Consider the following 15,782-nt stretch of genomic DNA (forward strand, 5'->3'; position numbering starts at 1 on the left):
GCCGTGTATAATCGATCTATATCATTCGTTTGTGTTTATTGGTGTTAATTTGCAGGGTTTAGAGAGAAAGACCTACGGCCACGGTGAAGAATCGTTGCCAAAGGCTTGCATTTGTTTTTTTCCAGAATTTCACGAGGAGGACGAAAGGCGCGAGGGAATTTTCTTTTTGTTTTAATTCGAACTTATTTTCTTATATTATTACATGGGCGCGAAACTTAAACAGAAAAACAAGCGTAGCTCAGTGGAGAAAGGCCATGCGTAAAGACTTTGGTGGTCTCAGAAGCGGGTTCGATCCATGGCTGGGGGCCTTTTTATTTGTATTTTTACCCAGTTCTAGTTTCCACAGGATCTGATGTGCGCGCCCCAGTATGGTCCACCATACATCCTCAATTACAACCACATGATCTCAACGCAAGCCCGATCTAACGCGCCAGAGATTGATGACACACCATGGAGCTTCAAAGGTCGCACACACAGGATAAATGTCCAGGTTTTTTTATGTATTTATTTTATTATTTAACTTAGTATAGTAACTATTTAAATTAAAGAATAATCAATTAGGTTTTACATGAATTATTTAATTTAATTAGAATAATACAATTGAATTAGGACTAGGGCTCTATTAGGTTTTAGGAATTATTTTATCCTGACTATTCGATAATTCGACTTAATTAATTATATTAATATTTTAATTATTATAATCACATGAAAACCCTAGATTACCCATGAATTGGGGTTTGCCCAATCCCATTAGTTTTTTAGCCAAAATAATAGGGTTTAATTTATTAATCGCTTCGATTAAATCAACTGATCGTGGTGGGTAATAATCAATTAATTGTTTAATTAATTAAAATAATATAATTCAAATAAACTTATTTTGCTAAATGGTTTTAACCAAATCTATTGGTTACGATGATTAGCATTCCTTTATCAATTCGTTATTATTTATAATCAAAGCTATTGATTATGAGGGATAACGATAAAATTAAATAATTAAAACATATCAATTTGCTAACAGTGATAATCGAATCAATCGATTAGAATAATTAGCAATGCTTTTATTAATCTGTTAATTATGGTGATCAAACCTATTGATCATCGCGATTAATAGTACAAATTAAAATCAGGGTTGTACGCCCAAACACTTAAAACACGTCAAACCATAAACCATAGATTTTCATCTCTTCAATACTGCGAAACTACGAAGGTAATTCAAAATACCTTTTTCAAAACAACTTCAAATACATTCATATCAAATTCAAAGGCGTATATGCTACACATATTGGGCTTTTTTTATGGATTGAAGCTTCTATAAAGAGATCGTGCTCTTTATTTGAAGACACCCTTGAAGAGAGAATTTATATGCAAAATAAGATTTTTGAGTTGAGTCTTTTGTATTATGTTTTGCAACACTCTATCTTTGTTAGTTATTCTATTTGTGTGTGAGAGAGAGAGAGAGAGAGAGAGAGAGAGAGAGAGAGAGAGAGAGAGAGAGAGAGAGAGAGAGAGAGAGAGAGAGAGAGAGAGAGAGAGAGAGAGAGAGCTTTTGAGTTGAATCTTTTGTATTATGTTTTGTAACACTCTATCTTTGTTAGTCATTCTATTTGAGAGAGATAGAGAGAGAGAGAGAGAGAGAGAGAGAGAGTTTTTTATTTGTGTTTGTGAAATATTTCGCATCGTAAACATTTTATTCTTACCAACACTTAAAAGAGTGTTTAAATTAAAGAAATGAGGTCTAATATCCATGGGGTTCTGCGTTGAAATTCATGAGTATTAATAGAAAAAGAGCATTGAATTGGAAGAGTTCAGACGAGAACGTCGTGTATTTTCGACAACTTATAGTTAGTGAATTTCTTTTCGTATGGGCTACTACCCTCCAGACGTAGGTGACAATTGTGTTGAACTGGATTACCAACTTTTGTGTTTTTTACTTATTATTTGTTTTATTATTCATCAATTAATTTTAGATCATTTTGTCTCACTCATTATTTCAACATTTTGTGTGACTGCGTGTTACTGACAAATCAAATTTCAAACATTATGTCACATATTCAATAGTCAATGGATACTCGCCCATCGAAATTAGCCTAAATTTAGGTCTTCAAGCTTTGGTTCATTTGCTCTAGTTTGCTTGAAAGGAACTAGTCTTAAGTTATCATACTAATGGATAAGGATGAACAAAAGTTTCTAAGATCTATAAAAGCTATAATAGCATTGACATATGATCATGTTGTCTCCCACGTGCATTTGTAATATCTTAGTACACGCACTTGTCATACCCCAATTTTTGACCTAAGATACCACCTCATATCATAACATATGCATCATTTGCATCTCTAACAAACTGCATAGCTTGTGTTTGCTACTTGTGACTCAGCAGGGTTTAATCAAGAAATCACTCAGCAGTACAAGTAATAATCAATTAGGGTTTTGCTTTCCCTTCATCTCAAATGAATCATCTTCATCAACAATCAACATTTGATCCTCAGAGATTCATTTCAACAAGCTCAAAGACTTTGAATCAACCAAATTAGGGTTTTGACTGAAGACAGCATACTCTTGACTTTTGCTCAGAATTTGACCTAATGACTTGGGACATGATCTCAAGACCCCAAGTGCATCATTTTGACCTAATCCATTGGCTCAGAACATCTCTTACACAAAGATTGATCAGACAAATCCTCAGAATTAGGGTTTTGAACTATCAGGGACTGAAATCAGGGATCACATTTGGGAAACCCTAAAAATCCCCAGGAAGTCAATCAAAGGTTTCAATCATCCTCAAATAATCCATATGACAATATCCAATGGAAATTGTGTCTCAATTCAAGATCCATAGTCATCAATTTGTGTTCATTTGAAGTGTGCCATTTTCAATTTGTGCGATTCAAGATATTAGTTTGGAATTTGTTCAAGGAATCGGCATATGGATTTGTCATTCATGAAAGAAAGTGTTTCACATGGATTGCTTGGAATTTAGAACAAGTTCAAAATCATACATAAGGATTTCTTCAAGGTTTGCAAAAAAAGAGAAGACATTATCCATTTTGAGTTCATTTTGAAAGAATTGCTTCAAGTATGGTTCTAAGATCATGAATTCAAGAATTTCAAGTTCAATATTATTTCAAAGATCCATGATGGCAAGAACATGTTTCAAGGCCTAAAATTCAAAGGATTTCCTATCATTTTCTATTCAAAAGGAATTCAAATTCGATTCAAGATCATTCAAGAATAATTCAAAGCTTCATGCTTGAATAACAATTTCATTCAAGTTCTAAAAAGAAATTCAAGCATTTACAAATGATGTTTTTTTACATGGAACAAATGAATTACAAAGGAACTTTATCTAAAGTTCAAGAATTACAAAATTCCATTCATTTTCAAGAATGCAAAGTTCATACAATTTAAAGTTGGAATAAATTGGAATTACAAGAAAAAAGAAAAAGCTTCAAAGACATTCTTGAATTCTTCAATCTTCAAAGTCTTCATTCTTCAAGTTCAAGCTTCTTCATGCTTTCTTCAAAGTTCTCATGTGACATGAAAAAGAAAACAAAAGAGGGGTGAGATTAGCAAAAGTCAAAGAATGTCAAAGAGAGATTTTTATGTCATAAAATTATGCAACTTAGAGATATCATAAAATGACATAAAAATTTACACACATGGCTTATATCATGAAAAATATCTTTGCATAAGAATATTCTTATTCCTATTCTTATCTTGCAATGATGAAGAATATATTCTTATTCTTATTCTCATTCTTGAGATGACTATAACCTCCCAATCAAGTTTCTTAATTCCTAACACATCCCTTAACTTTGCCTATAAATAGGAAGCTCTCTCTTTGAAGCAAATGACACCAAAGCTACTATATTACTAGCTTTCTCACTTCTCTCTTTTCATAATTTTCAAAAAGTTCCATAGTTACAAAGGAGGGGAGAAGGCAGCCAATGTTCTGTAACTTCTAAGTTACAAAATACAAAAGAAGGAGGAAGAGGGAAGGCCTTCATACCTTGCTTGCTAGCAGCCTTCAACGATGGCTCCCATCTTCGAGCCTCCATAGATGAATCTTCAACATCTTCGCGGCAGGTAAGCCTCTTTTCTTTCACTCTCCATATTTCCATTAACCATTGATTGTACCTGCAGCAGTTCAAAATTCAGCAACAACAACAGTTGCGATAGCATCAACAACAATAATTCAGAAGCAGTTCAGATTCAACAGCAGTATAAATGGTTCGGAATTAAAGCCTCAACAGCAAATTCGCAAAGCAAAAATTCAGAATCACAACTCAGTTGCAATAACAACAAACTTGCAGCAACTTTCAGAAGCAGAGTAAACAAGAACTTACCCCGAATTCAAAATCCGGCGAACATCTCCTCGCCGAAGGTAAGTATACTTCGCACCTCACGCTCAATATTACTCTTTAATCATTGCTACAACAAATATTTCTTTCTTGTACATCATCTGGAAAAAACGAAAAAACAGAGAACATATGTTGTTATTGCTATGTCATAAAAAACCTATTGGTACCAGTAAAACGAAATTGAAGAACAAACCTCGATTTTGTCTTCAAACAACAAAACCAAAGGTTGCTGTCATTAACTGTGAAAGCGTTTCCGAGTGAGTGAAGAGCGGTTTTTTTTCTGTAAAAAAAGAAAAGAGCTGAGTTGCTTTCGTTGTTTCTCTCACCAAACACAAAGAAAAAATTCAAAACAGAGGAACACACAGTTAAGATACAAAACCTGTTTTGGTTTGAATCATAAGAAGATGAGAGTCTCTGAGCTCCTCTCATGGCCGATGTTGTTGTCGTTGCTCAGTGAGGAGAGACTTTGTTGTTGTTAAGAAAACCGAGAGGGAGAGTGTTGCGGTTGTTGTTTTCGTGTGAAAGCGTTTCCGAGTGAGTGAAGAGCGGTTTTTTTTCTGTAAAAAAAGAAAAGAGCTGAGTTGCTTTCGTTGTTTCTCTCACCAAACACAAAGAAAAAATTCAAAACAGAGGAACACACAGTTAAGATACAAAACCTGTTTTGGTTTGAATCATAAGAAGATGAGAGTCTCTGAGCTCCTCTCATGGCCGATGTTGTTGTCGTTGCTCAGTGAGGAGAGACTTTGTTGTTGTTAAGAAAACCGAGAGGGAGAGTGTTGCGGTTGTTGTTTTCGTTTTGTCGGATGGAGCAGAGAGAGAAATCGTGAGAGAGAGAGATGATGAGTGAAGAGGAACTGAGAGTGAGGGTGAGAATCGAAAGAGAAAGAGGAAGGTTGTTGTTGTTCCGATTTTCTTTTCTTTTTCCAGAAAACTCGTGAGAGTGAGAAGAGAAATGCTGCTGCCTCTTTTTGTTGTTTAGGGTTCATAAAACCCAACCTTGTTTACTAGTGACATGGGCGGATCCGGGTCACACTGACCCGACCCGGTCCGGCCCCAATGTTTTTTTTTATTTCAATTTCTTAAATTAATTTGGGCTGCACCTCCCATTTCAGTTTAAACCCCCTCAGGCCCAATTATTAAGTTCTTTTTATTAACTATTTCTTCTTTTATTTTCTTTGAGAAAAGTTTTGCATAAAAAAAAAAGAATTAGTATTTTTATTTTTAATATAGGATTTAATTTGATTTTTCTTAATCCTTATCAAAAAATAACAAAAATATGTTTTTAAGATTAAAAGTTTCCTTTTAATATTTTCATGTGTTTATAAGTATGTTTTTTTTAATTCTTATTAAAACAACAAAAAAAATATATTAGATGCATATTTTAGTTTATGTTTTCTAATTATTTTCTCTTTTCATAAAAAATCACAAAAATATCTTGTTTTAGAATTAATTTTCTTTTGAATTTAATATTTTCATGTTATCTTGTGTAGTTAATCATTTAAATTTCTATTTGATTATTATTGCACATCACTTGAATTTTCTCACTTCATCCAAGACTTCGAGATTATTTCTCTGTTGTCTTTTGGATTTGTCTGGTCTTCCATTTGCAGTAGAATTCCATAAACAATTACTGGATGATCATGGAATGCTGAAAGTTGTGAGCTTATTCAAACACTCTTTTATGCTGGTATGGATGCTTAATATCTGTTGAGATCCCAATTTATTCCAAGCACATCACTTGAGGATCACGGTAACACCTCAAACTCAGAAATCCAATTTTCTCATTCTTCGAGGTAAGCCTAAAACTCCATAACTACAAAAGAATTACCTGCCTGTTTTCATTAATCCAACTTCATTTTCAGTCAACTGTAATCACAGCTTTTCAAAACGATAAACCATTTTGATTTTTCTTTTCAAAAGAAACTATTGATTAAATCTTTTTGGATTGATCAATTGATTTTCAAAACGAAGTGGGGCCTCTCGAATATTAGAGAGTGTAAGTCCCATTTCTTTTCTTTTGTACAGTTTTTTTTAAACAATAAAACTTCTTCAAAATAAAATCTTTTCAAACAATTTTCAAATCATTTTCAAAACAACAAAACTTCAAACTTTTCAATAAAACACGGGCCTCCATGTAGGTATAAGTCCCAAGCCCTTTTGTACATACCCATTCCTGTACATGAAATTAGGTATTTCATTGTACATACACCTTTTTGTACATATCTCGATCAATTTGATTTTTAACTTTGAATAACAAACCAAAAATGAAGGTTTTCTTTAAATCTTCCCAAAAATACCATGGGCCTCCATGTAGGTATAAGTCCCAAGCCCTTTTGTGAATACCTGTTTACATAGCTTTGAATAAACTCAAGTGGACCTCTCCTCGAGTATAAGTCCCGAGCCCCGTGTATACAAATGGATCATGCTTACAGGTATATTTCCTTCATAAACTCCATTATATACACACACTTTGTCATATATATATATATATATAACTGTTCATATCTGTTCATGTACTTGTTCATATTTGTTCGTACTTGTTCATACTTATGATTGTGTTATATATGCTTGTTCAACTTAGTACAACACTAGGTTCCCCATAGCCTCCTATTGGGCTTCGTGCAAAGAATCTCCACTAGTTTAGGTTAGGACATAGAGTATGGTTTCCCGGTGAAATCGCTCTAAGAGCTCAGACCAATTATACCATGCCTCCCCTTGGGCTTTGTACAAACGAGTGACCCTCCCATAGCCTCCTCTTGGGCTTACAATGCAAGGACCCTGGATTGTCCCTCCCATAGCCTCCTTTTGGGCTTCGTACAAGGACCCACGGGCTTCTTATAAGCATCCCCAATATCCAAATCACATACCCTAGGAGATTAGACATTTATCATCTCTATGATAGGAGTATCTCTTCTATATCATCACAAACAATCAATCAAATCAAACTTTTTTTTGCCACAAGGCTGGCTAATCAATCAAACTTCTTTTTGCCACAAGGCTGGCTAATCAATCAAACCATTTTGCCACCATACTGGCTGATTAATCAAACTTTTTGTCACAAGGCTGACTTCATTGAAACTTTTGCCACGAGGCTGGCTGATTAATCAAAACTTTTTGTCACAAGGCTGACTTCATTGAAAGTTTTTGCCACAAGGCTGGTTAAACAACAAAAAACATCTTTATCATTCTAAGCGCCGTAAGTGGCATGGCCCAGGGCTTATAATGAAAAGATTTTCAAACTAAAACAAACAAATGTATGTGATGATATAGATTAGATACATCGAACATTTAGATGACATTTGTCTCTTATCCTTTGCTTCCACTAGCATAAGTGGGAACTACGATTGCTCTGACTTTCTCAACATCCCTTTGAGAATACGTAGGCACAAGGTTGTATCCTTGGCGAGCAAAACTTCTCTCTCAAACCACTCAAACCTTAGCACCCGTAGACCCCGAGCTACAGATGCTCTGATTCCCTCTAAGGGATATGTATGCAGAGGATTGCGATGATCTTTGCGAGCATAATCAAACAAACACCTTAGGTCCCACCTATTTCACAAGAACCTCTCAATAACATGGAATGAAAAACAAAGCAAAGAAACCTATAGAGTACTATAGATACGTTGGGTGCTAATACCTTCCCTTCGTATAACCAACCCTCTTACCCAAAGATCTCTCCCCCACTTTTAGGTTATTGCAGCTTTTTTCCTTTTCCTACTTTGGAAATAATAAAAAGTTTGGTCCGTACAAAAGAAAAATCATTTTTTGAGCACTCGAGCCCAAAGAAGGCATCAGGTGTCTCATCCCGAAAAAAAGGATACGATTTTTCCCCGCGACAGAAAAATGGCGACTTCACTGGGGAGAATCTTTTTATTGTTTCCAAAGGAAAGGTTAATTTTATTTGCTTTATTTTTCATTTCATTTTTTATATGTGTGGTTCTGGTTCTGTTACTTGCGTGGTTCTGTTACAAGTGATACATTATGGACAAATCCTAACCCGGATTAAGTACACATAAGAAATTAGGTGGAGGGTATAGTCATGTGCAGGCGCACTTGAGAATCCTTCCGCTCAGTGGAGGTTCCTTGTTGGTAATATATGTTTAGCATGTTTCGTAGCGAAGACATTATTACTTTCATTGAACTGTAGAAGCTGAGTTGGCCGTAGAACCCCAACCCATCCTGGCCTTATTAGGTTGTGGTGCAGAAACTATTCAGGTGAAGACTTGGATTAGTTGTCATGCGGAGAACCACACTCAGACGAGTTTTTCTTGAGAATATTACTGGCTCATGAGTTTAATTGTGGAAGGCCGGTAATATCCGAAAGAAAAATGTAGACTCTGACGTATCAGTAGAACATGTTGTGCAGGTGATTAACTAGAACTATCCCATTTTTGGATCTCTGACCTCATGCTCGTGACTTTGGACCTTTGAACCTATGCGTACCATGTTTGTTACCATGTTTGCGTTACCATGTTTGTAGTACCATGTTAGTGTTACCATGTTTGAACTACCATGTTTGCTTTACCATGTTTGAACATGTGGCATCCATGCATCCACGCATTCATACATTCATTAGAAAAACCATCTTTTTCCATAAAAACATGATTTTTCCAAAAAAAATTTAGAGAATTTTCTTTGCAAACATTATAGGATTAAGTTATGGAAAAAAGGTATACCAAAAAGTACGGTTTCAAAGCGCCTGATGTAGAAAGACTGATAGAGTTAGCATCTTCTGTACAAGATCCTTGTAATTTTAGGAAAAGTTATGGAAAGCTTTTGCCTATCTTGAACACTCATGTTGATGAAGGACTTCTCAAAACTCTGGTTCAGTTCTATGATCCCGTCTACCGGTGTTTTACCTTTCCAGACTACCAGTTGGTACCGACCTTGGAAGAATATGCCAATCTTTTAGGTATTCCTGTGTCTGACAAGATACCATTCAATGGTTTGGAAGCCATTCCTAAATCACACGTCATTGCAGCAAGTATCCACATGAAGAAGTCTGAAGTAGAGAGTAATTGGACTACCAAAGGAAACCTCCCGGGTTTAACTTCACACTTCCTGGTAAAGAAAGCCTTTGATTTCATCGAGACTGGTAGCATGATAGCTTTTGAAGCTACACTAGCCTTGCTCATCTATGGGTTGGTTCTGTTTCCCAATGTCGACAACTTTGTTGATATCAATGCCATAAAGATCTTTCTGATTGGAAATCCTGTTCCGACTTTACTTGGTGACATGTATTTCTCTATCCATCATAGGAATCGCCAAGGCGGTGGAATCATTGTATGTTGTGCACCTTTATTGTTCAAATGGATTGTTTCACACTTACCTCAGTCTCCTATTTTCACAGAAAACCGAGAAGGTTTGCGTTGGCCTCGAAGACTTATGTCTCTTACTAATAATGATATCTGTTGGTATACCTTGGCTCGCTGTGGTACAGAAACCATTGATAGTTGTGGAGAGTTCGCCAACGTACCCCTCATTGGTACACAAGGAGGAATTAACTACAATCCGGTCCTAGCCCGACGACAACTCGGGTATGCAAATTCAGCTAAACCCATTGGTCCTATAGTGGAAGGTTACTTCTACCGAGAAGGGGATAATCCTAAAAGTTTGAAAGCGAGAATGGTGAGAGCTTGGTACGACGTCCGATGGAAAGAAAAAGGCGAGGAAAGAAATTGCATTGCCATGGACACCTACACTTGCTGGGTAAAGAAAAGAGCAAAGGAGTTTCAAATGCCTTATGCTTATGAAAAACCCATGTTTCCTGCAGTATCTCAACGACCCAACATTCCCACTATGGAGGAATACCAAGACACTTTGGCTAAGATGAGGATAGAAAAAGATGCTTGGGAAGAAAAGTTTCGTAGAACTAATGTGGAAAATAGAAAGTTGAAGAAAAGGGTGAAAGATCACGAAGAAACTCTCTATTACCAAGATGGATGGCTCATGAGCAAAGATGAGAAGATTCGTCAGAAAGACGCTGCAATCAAGAGATACATCAAAGAAAGCAAGAAGAATCTTGAAGGCTCGACAAGCAACGCTCCGACTCCTGATGATTGGAAGAATATTGTTGACAAGCTGAGGACTGAAAAGGCCGAATTGAAAGCTCACTATGGGAAAGAAATCATGAAGCTCAAGCTGCACAATGCATTTGGTTCTTCGTCTGATGAAGATGCTTAGGATTTGTTTAGTTTTTTTTATTTATTTATCATTTGCTTTTGTAAGGAGCTACGCTCCAATGTTGTAACATTTCCCATTATTGCAATAAAAAAAATAAAAAAAATGAAAGAATGAATGAATAAAAGAATAGTTTGTGTTCAAATGTTTGCAAGGAAATAATCTTTAAAATGTTTGGAAAAATCATAAACCTCTTTTTGCATACATCATTCTGCATATCGAGTCTGTTGTATAAGAGTCTCATCTTTTGGATCTTTCTCCAATAGATCGTCAAGCTGTCGCGTCTCAAAGTTTCTCGATCGCGCTCGCAATCAGATCACAGATACAATACTCGTTCGAATAGAAGAAGAGTAATGGAACACTCTGAACAAGAGAATATTGAGCTCCGTGGTACAGTGACCACCCTTCAGGAAAAGTTGGAAAGTCTCACTACTCTGGTTGACTCCTTGATGGCCGCACAGAATCAGCCGCCGCCACCCAACAGCCAAGCGACGGTAACATCTGAAGTCACTACTCCAGTTTCTACAGTTGCATTCGGTATTCCATCTTTCTCCATGCCAGAAGGTTGGGGCACGCCTTTCAGTTTTGGTACAGGATTCCGCCATAATGTTTCTGGGGTTCAAACATCCGCAACTGAAGCGCCTGCTGCACAAAGTTCACAGTTTACTCCAAATCAGGGGGTAACTTTTTCTCAAGTCACTATGGCACTTTCTCAGCCCACTATGACAGTTCCGACCCCTACGGTTCACACTATTCCTTACGGAGATAATGAGATTTATCATGATCAGGGTGATAGCACAAATCAGCGTAATCTTGTGGAAGATCTCCAAGAGCAGTTTAACAAGATGCAGCTGGAAGTTAAAGCTATCCGTGGAAAAGATTTGTTTGGAAAGAATGCCCAAGAGCTATGTTTGGTTCCCAGTGTACAAATACCTGCTAAATTCAAGGTTCCTGACTTTGAGAAATACAAAGGAAGTTCTTGTCCACAAAGCCATCTTGTGATGTATGCCAGGAAGATGTCTACTTATGCAGATAATCATCAGTTGCTTATCCATTACTTTCAGGACAGTTTGACCGGTGCCGCACTGAAGTGGTACACAGGCTTGGATAGCACTAATATTCGAACATTCAATGACCTAGGTGAGGCCTTTGTCCGACAATATAAGTATAACTCGGATATGGCTCCGGACAGAGATCAGCTTCGATCCATGGCTCAGAAAGACCATGAAGCTTTCAAAGAGTATGCCCAACGATGGAGAGAAACTGCTGCTCAGATTAATCCACCGTTAAAAGAGAAAGAGATGACAAAGATCTTCTTGAATACTCTCAGTCCATTTTATTATGAACGCATGATTGCTAGTGCTCCAAGTGATTTCACTGAAATGGTAAACATGGGGATGCGTCTAGAAGAAGGAGTCCGAACCGGACGTCTAACTAAAGAAGGTGGATCTTCAAGCGGAACCAAAAAGTTTGGAAGTGGTTTCCCAAAGAAGAAAGAACAAAGTGTTGACATGGTATCCCAAGGAAAGCCAAGAGGAAATGTCAATCGTCAACGACAGGTAGCTGCTATTGCGCCAGTCGTTAATACAACACCGAATCCGGGTTTTACTCCGCAGTTTCAACAGCAACAGCCTCGACAACAGGCTCAGCAGTTTAACAATAATCAGAACCGTGTACAAAGAGCTCCGCAGTTTGATCCGATTCCAATGACCTACACAGAGTTATACCCTGCTTTGATTGAAAGAGGTCTTGTTCAAACCAAAGCACCACCACCAGTACCTGAGAAACTCCCATGGTGGTACAAAGCTGAGGTCTCATGCCCTTATCATCAAGGAGCACCTGGCCATGATCTCGAGCATTGCATAGCTTTGAAACATGAAGTTCAGAGGTTGGTAAGATCTAATCTCCTCTCTTTCAGAAATTTGAATCCAAATGTGCAAGCAAATCCACTGCCCAATCATGGAGGGCATGTTGTCAACATGGTGTATGGATGTCCTGGTCCGTACCGAGTCTATAATATCAATTTCTCAAGAGCCGATTTGGTACAAATGCACGCCACTCTCTGTCGAGGGCAGAATTTTCGCCAGCATCACTATGGTTCCTGTAGCATATGTTGTGTAGATCCTCACGGATGTTCGATTGTGAGAAGAGAACTCCAAGTACTGTTGGATAATGGTACTATTCAGATCTACAGAAATAGGAATGAAAATGAAGTTAACATGATAGGATGCTATCCGCATGAGCTTTTAGTCTCAGATATCAACTCGGAAATGCCTACAGTTAACGTCATCGTTCCTCATTTCAACATGCCTGAGCGCATGGAAGTTACTTACAACAAGCCGAAGGTTCCTGTTGCTCCTTTGATCATTTGTCCACCTGGACCTGTTCCTTATGACTCTGACAAGGCAGTTCCATACAACTACAATGCTACAATGATAAAAAATGGACAAGAAGTTCCTTTGCCTACTCTTTCATCTGTTGTGAACATCGCTAATGTGAGTCGAGTAACAAGAAGTGGACGTGTGTATACTCCACTACCTCCGAAGAAACCTGTCGCTCCTGTTACCGGATAAAATCCTGTCAATATTCCAGTGGGAAATCCTGTGGAAACTCCTGTCAGTAATACAAACACTGATGTTGGTCAGTCCAGTGGAACCAATGTCAATCCTGACTTTGATGAAATTTTGAAGCTTATCAAAAGAAGTGAATACAAGATTGTGGATCAGCTTATGCAGACTCCTTCAAAAATCTCAATACTTTCATTGCTGTTAAACTCTGAAGCACACAGGGAAGCCCTGATGAGAGTTTTGGATCAAGCTTTTGTAGACCATGATGTGACTGTTGATCACTTTGATGGGATAATAGCCAACATAACAGCTTGCAACAATTTAAGCTTCTGTGATGAAGAACTCCCCGAGGAGGGTAGAAATCACAATCTTGCTCTGCACATTTCTATGAACTGTCAGTCAGACTCTTTGTCCAATGTATTGGTAGACACCGGATCTTCCTTGAATGTGATGCCAAAGACGACTCTTGCTCGCTTGTCTTACCAAGGAATGCCTATGAAGTTCAGTGGTGTAGTTGTCAAAGCATTTGATGGATCGCGAAAATCTGTTATCGGCGAAGTCAACCTTCCCATGATAATTGGTCCACATACATTTCAAATCACCTTCCAGGTCATGGACATTCAAGCTTCTTATAGCTGTCTGTTAGGACGACCATGGATCCATGAAGCAGGGGCAGTAACTTCTACGCTCCATCAAAAGTTAAAATTTGTAACAAATGGAAAATTGGTAACAATAAGTGGAGAACAAGCCTTAATGGTGAGCCATTTATCCAATTTCTCTTTTATCAGTGCCGATGATGTGGAAGGAACTCAGTTCCAAGGTCTCTCTTTAGAAGACGAATCTTCCAAAAAGAAAGCATCAATCTCTTCTTACAAAGAGGCGATGAAAGTAGTGAAAGATGGAACTACCACTGGCTGGGGGAAAGTTGTGATCCCTACCAAGAATGAAACCAGAGCAGGACTCGGATGTTCACCAACATTCTCAAACTGCACCAAGAAGGATGAAACCCTTCGTCCGATCAAAGAAACATTCATTAGTGGAGGATTCCTTAACCCAATTCCTCAAGAGGTTAATGTCCTTATCGAAGAATGTATCGAAGAAGGTCTACCTGATCCTGAAGAAGAATGGAAATGTTATCTCAATGACTCGGGATATATATCTCAGGAAGAACCATATCCTCCGTCAGAGAAATCCAAAGGCAAAGAAACTGAGCCTGTTCCTGCAGAGATCTGGGACACCTTGGGACAACCAAGTGGAAAATTTGATTACATGGTGAAATATACTGCACCTGAAAGTTACAAGATTGCGATTGAGGACATCCAACCAACTGGATGGGGAGATTCCTTTGACTATAATAGTCAACCAGAAGAGGTTTATCAGCCCTGTCAATTTTCTCAGCAGCCTGAAGTTACTGAAGATTTCGGCTTCAACGCATCTGCCAAGGTTTATAATCCTGAAGATGGTTATTATCACATAAATGCCATTTTTGAAGATGAAGGGGAAGATGGTCCCGCAACTGACTCAGAAAGTGTCGCTGACAATGAGTCTCTTCATCCTGAAGACTGGGAAATACATCCTGAAAATTCTGAAGATTGTGACTCATCTTATGCTCTTCAAGAAGTAGAAGAAGACCATTTCGACTCTACAAAGAACAAGGTTGACAAACCAGGACCTTCAAATCCTGCTCGACCAGCAGACGATGTCAATACTGAAGATAATTCTGGGGAGAATTTTCCTGAATACATAATACACAGAGGAGTTCGTTGCTACTGGAAAGCTGTCGACGTTCCGAATGTTGTTCGCCGCTCAAAGTAATCACTTCGCTGTTATTTTGACCTCCTGCCTTGCCCAAAGCAGAGAGATGTTTTATAGGGCTTTGCTTTTAAATGTTCCGCCCATATAACTTTGTGTATAGGGCTTTGTTTTAAAAGTTTCCCTCTTTGTCCTGCCCAAGACAAATGAGTTTGTGTTTAGGGCTTTGTTTCAAAAATGAACCATAAATAAAGCGTCATTTTGAATTCCCTACACTATGTGTTTTATTTTTTGCTTTTTTTTTTCTGGAAATGGTAATCCTAAAAAACCGAAAAAAAAAAAAACTTTTTCAAAAAAAAATCTGCATACACTCTTGCATTCATAAATTTTCTGAAATAAATATAAATCATATGTGCAGATTAACTATTGATAAACCCATTGAATGCAATAACCCTATGCCCTCTCCCAACTTTGAGTTTCCTGTGTTCGAAGCCGAAGAAGAGGAAGAAGAGGAGATCCCGGACGAGATTTCTCGATTACTTGTGGTGTCGTTTTATTTTACCTCCCCGTTTCACTTGGGAGGACGGCACGCTAGACCCTTCACGCGAAATTTGGAAGGAGAATGCGCCCGTGGTGGGATGAATTTTATTTCAGTTCTTCCTACGATATCACACGAACTTTCTTATTTGTCCTACGAGTAGGAAAGGGAAAAAAAGATCTCAACTAAACCCTAGGAGTTTGCTAAGTGTGGGGATTTACACCTAGACTAGAAATTCTGGAGTCCGGGAGGTCGGTTATACATAGGGAAGTGTTTAAACACCCTACATATCTGTAGTACTCTACAGGAACCTTCTCTGTGTCATTGTGTTTGTGTTTATTGCTAATGATTGGGAAAGTTTCTCCTTTGTGTTAGGAGAAGGAA

The sequence above is a fragment of the Vicia villosa genome, linkage group LG5 (genome assembly GCF_029867415.1).
Source record: "Vicia villosa cultivar HV-30 ecotype Madison, WI linkage group LG5, Vvil1.0, whole genome shotgun sequence".
Classification (NCBI taxonomy): Eukaryota; Viridiplantae; Streptophyta; class Magnoliopsida; order Fabales; family Fabaceae; genus Vicia; species Vicia villosa.